Genomic DNA, 4,658 nt, shown 5'->3' with positions numbered 1-4,658 from the left:
ACTGCATTTAAATTATACTTCCTTCTTTAAAAACATGTATTCAACATAAAAGAATTATAGAGAAAGAGAGGGAGGTAGGGAAATAAAGAGAGAGAGTGAGAGAGACAGACAGGTCTTCTATCTAGTGGTTCACTCTCCAAATGGCCACAGTGGAGCTGTGAGCCTGGAGCTTCTTCTGGGTCTCCCACATGGGTGGAGGAGCTCAAGGCCTTGGACCATCCTCTGTTGCTTTCACAGGCTATTAGCACAGAGCTGGATCAGAAATGGAGAAGGTGGCACATTAATCAGCACCCATATGCAATGCCAGCACAGCAGGCAGAGGATAACTATACTATGCCGCCACACCGGCCCCTAAATTTCATTTTCTATGCATGCTGCATGTTTTGAATTACTTTTGCATAATTCCATCTGCATTTATTCATTTGTTTGAAAGGCAGAGAAGAGAGAAGAGGAGAAAAGAGTGTGCTTGCTTTGGCAGCACATATACTAAAAAATTGGAATGATACAGAGAAGATTAGCATGGCCCCTGCGCAAGGATGACAAGGAGAGAAGAGAGAGAGAAAGGGAGAGACAGAGAATAAGATTTTCTTTGGTTTACTCCCCAAATGGCCTCCAAAGACTAGGGCCAGGCTAGGTTGGAGGCAGGTCTATCAGGACTTCTGACAAGGATGATGGGCCCAAGTATTTGTGTCAGCGTTATCTTCCACTGCCATTCCCAGTCACGTTATCCAAACACCAGACTAGGAGCACAGGAACCAGGACCAAATCAGCACCTTAGCAAGTGCAGTTTTACTCATGGCACCGCACCACACCATCAGCCCCTTATTGCTAACTGTTCTACCTTTATTTTTCCAATGGCATCAGCCTAAAGTTCATGTTCAGAGAGCTGGTTTACAGTGTTAGCCACAGTATTCTTCACACAGTGGGTGCCCAATTAATGTGAGTCATAATAAAAGATAGTTCGTTTTTTTTAAAAAAAATTCATACAGAACAATGTTTATTTTTGTACACAAGGGCAAAACATTCTAAAACACAAACAGCTCCTGAAAGACTGCACCCCAAAGGCGCTGGCTGATGAGCATGGAGTCAGGCACAGCAGTTGGTGGTCCAATTTTAGGAACTCGGGAAGGATTTTGTAATCAGACTGGAGAGGTTAAGTGATGTTGTGTTAATAACAATTGCTCAGACCCCGGGTGATTTTTTGCTTGTTTTAATGTCCTTAGTGGCGTGGGGGCGGTTCTGCTCCAGGGTGTCTCTGTCCCTCCAGAAGTGAAGAGTTTTCTCTCATCTGGAAAACTGCTGATTTAGTAGCTGGGGGCAAAGAGGAATGGAGGAACGGGGCGGGGGTGGGCTGGTTGCTGAAGCCTCAGAGAGGCACACAGCATGCTCACTAACATTTTCCGTGGCCTGGGTCAGTCATAACGCTGTGCCAGGTACCAGAGCAATGAGATACATGGCCCCTTCGGGGGTGCCCAGAATTATTTCAGATGATAGCATTCGCATAGTAAGTTCTCCTTAAAGCGAGCCATGAATTTCAAAAAGTTCATGGAAAATGCATCTGATGACAAAGCTACTAAAATGTGTTTTTTTGGTTTTACTTTTCCCTGAACTTTTTGAAATACCTTTGCCTAAAACAATTACCATCACCTATCTGCCTGCCACAGACAAACAGAAAGGAAATGTAGAATGCAGCATGCTTTCTCTGCTACAATACAAAGACTATCATCAGCTTTATTTTTTACAATTAATTGATTTAATTGGCAAAATTAAATATACATATTTCTTGGGTACAATATATTTTCAAATATGCATGTATTATGGAATGGCTATATTGAACTAATTAATATTTAGTATCTAATAGTATTACCATTTTTTGGTGGTGTGAACATTTAAAATTCACTCAGAGATTTTTAATAAATTTACAAACAATAAATCATAATGTTGTAAACTAGACTTCTTGAATTTTATTTTGCTATGTAAAAGAAATACCATATCCTGTGGTCAGCATCTTCCCACTTCCTACTCCATGCCACCCATGGGAAACATCAATCCATTTTCTGCTTCTAGGAGTTCAATTTCGAAAAATTCCTTCTATCTGTGATATTAAGCCAGTAGATGGTATAGTTTTGTAAACTTCCTTTTATACCTTTATCAAACCAATGGATAAAGATGTTGTACTTCTGTCCCCAGCGCCATAGCCTATTGGCTAAAGTCCTCCCCTTGCATGCGCCAGGATCCCATATGGGCACTGGTTCTAATCCTGGTGGTCCCACCTCCCATCCATGCTCCCTGCCTGTGGCCTAGGAAAGCAGCTGAGGACAGCCCAAAGCCTTGGGACCCTATGCCCGCATGAAAGACCCAGAAGAAGCACCTAGCTCCTGGCTTCAGATTGGCTCAGCTCCAACCATTATGGCCACTTGGGGAGTGAATCAACAGACAGAAGATCTTCCTCTCTGTCTCTCCTCCTATCTGTATATTTGACTTTCCAATAAAAATAAATAAATATATTTTTTAAATATTATACTTCTGATCCCAGTGCAATGGCTCAGTAGCTAAATCCTCACTTTACAAGTGCTAGAATCCCATATAGATGCCACTTCATGTCCCAGATGCCGCACTTCTCATCCAGCTCCCTGTTTGTGGCCTGCGATAGCAGTAGAGGACAGCCCAAAGCCTTGGGACCCTGCACTCAAGCAGGAGAACCAGAAGAGGTTCCTGTCTCCTGGCTTCAGATTTGCTCAATTCCAGCAGTTGCAGGCATTTGGAGAGTAAACCAGCAGATGGGAGATCTTTGTCTTTTTCTGTAAATCTGCCTTTGCAATAAAAATGAATAAATCTTGTTTTCACAAAAGAATCTTATACTCCTATAGTTTTAGTGATCTGTGACTAAATTAAAAATGTACTGCATGTGGGTGAAATGGTTGATACCTGGGCCAGTCCCCACAATCCCAGGCTCCAGGGTACCCCATGCCAGTCCTACAGGCCCAGGACCCAGGTTCACCCCCTGTTCCAGGTCAACACAGAATCCATCCTCCAGCAGATTCAAGACTCATGGTACTGAGTGATCGCACAGATAAGACTGCAAACCACTCCCATGACCTTGTAGCTCCAGGTTTTAGACTAGCCCCTGTGGCTCTGGTAACCAGGCCAGCACCTGTGGTTCTAGAATCCAGATGGACCCCAATGGAATCAAGTTTATACCCCAATTCCCATTTGATTCCTTAGGTTCCAAGCTCCATTTTCCTCAGGGCCCATTCTGAATCCAGTAGAACTTGAGGCCAGGCCAACCCTCAAGGAGTAAGGCTCTAGAACGACCTCTGCACACTCAGAATCCAAGTCTAGCTTCCTACTCAGGCTCCAGGCCTCCCTAGATCTGAGTCAATTCCCATGGATTCAGACACCACCCAGGATACAGACACATCTCGGCATCAAACCAGCCACTGCAGCTTCAGGCTTAAGGCCCACCCCCGTGCTGGGTCAGCCCCTGTAGAAGCAAACTTCAGGTGGCAGCCATGAATATAACATTCAGCCATTCACTCACAGGCCCAGGATCCAGGCTAACAATTATATCCGCTGGCATACCCAAGGGCTCAAGGCTCCAAGCCCAGCCACACAAGCTTAGGAACCAAGCCAGCTTACCTGAGAACTCCAGCAATGCACTGGCCTTTGTATCACATCAGTTGGCCTACCAGACCCTCTATTTTAGCTGATTAGTGAAAGGAAAGACTATCCTGAAAAGACTGCAGTAAGACCTTATTTATTCACATGCGTACAAATCAATTCATACACATAAGGCTCAAAAGTAATCCAGGAAATGCATCACTAAAGAAACAAAACAGCAGCAACCTACCCTAATGAATGGAGGAAACCTGAGAGCTGCATGACAAAGAATTCCCAATGATTGCTTTAAGGAAACGTATTAAAACATCAGGAACGATTTAGCGAAATCAGAAAGCCGATAAATCACCACAAATGAGAACTGAAGAGAGATTGAATTTGTTCTCTAAAATCTCATAAATTCTAGAGCTGGAAAACACTATGAATACAAAGAAAAGTGCAACAGAGAGCATCAAAAGCAGAACTGCTGTATACATAGGACAAAGAATCCCAAAACTGGTAGACAGACTATTTCAAAATCAATACAATGTTACCCCTACTGAGAATCTGCATGGAGTATACTCCAAAAACCCAGATTTCTGAAGTTGCAGATAACACTGAACCATACATGTACTATGCATTTTCTATGCATACATACATACCTATTTAAAACTTTAATTTATAAATTTAGTGCAGCATAAGATTAATAATAACAAAATGAAAAAAAATGCAATCCTACAAATGTGAAACACCACACAAATAAAATGAAGGGCAAAATCCGTACAATCATCACAATAGATGAGGAAAAGCATTTCCCAGAATTCAACATTCTTTCATAGTAATAAATCCCCAAAAAAATTGGTATAGACAATTTCATCCACATAGAGTAAATTTTAAAGTTAATTACAGATCATTGAAACTACAAAAGTATACAATTCTTAACCATTGGTTTGAGAAAGGTATAAAACAAAATTTACAAATCTTTATCTACAGTGATACAAATACACACATTTTTCCTTTTTTTGTATGTGTGTTTCTTAAATTTTAGCACCTGTGTATAA

The 4,658-nt window shown here is 41.9% G+C and overlaps 1 pseudogene; it reads left to right on the top strand.

Moving 5' to 3' along the window:
* The first annotated feature begins 462 nt into the window (after positions 1-462).
* Positions 463-590, top strand: LOC121145958 (annotated as a pseudogene).
* Positions 591-4,658: the final 4,068 nt, after the last annotated feature.

Source organism: Ochotona curzoniae, unplaced genomic scaffold (assembly GCF_017591425.1).
Source record: "Ochotona curzoniae isolate NIBS_2020 unplaced genomic scaffold, NIBS_Ocur_1.0 scaffold_3835, whole genome shotgun sequence".
In the NCBI taxonomy this organism is placed as follows: domain Eukaryota; kingdom Metazoa; phylum Chordata; class Mammalia; order Lagomorpha; family Ochotonidae; genus Ochotona; species Ochotona curzoniae.
The sequence above is the reverse complement of the archived record's forward strand: the minus strand, read 5'-3'. Positions and strand labels throughout refer to the sequence as shown.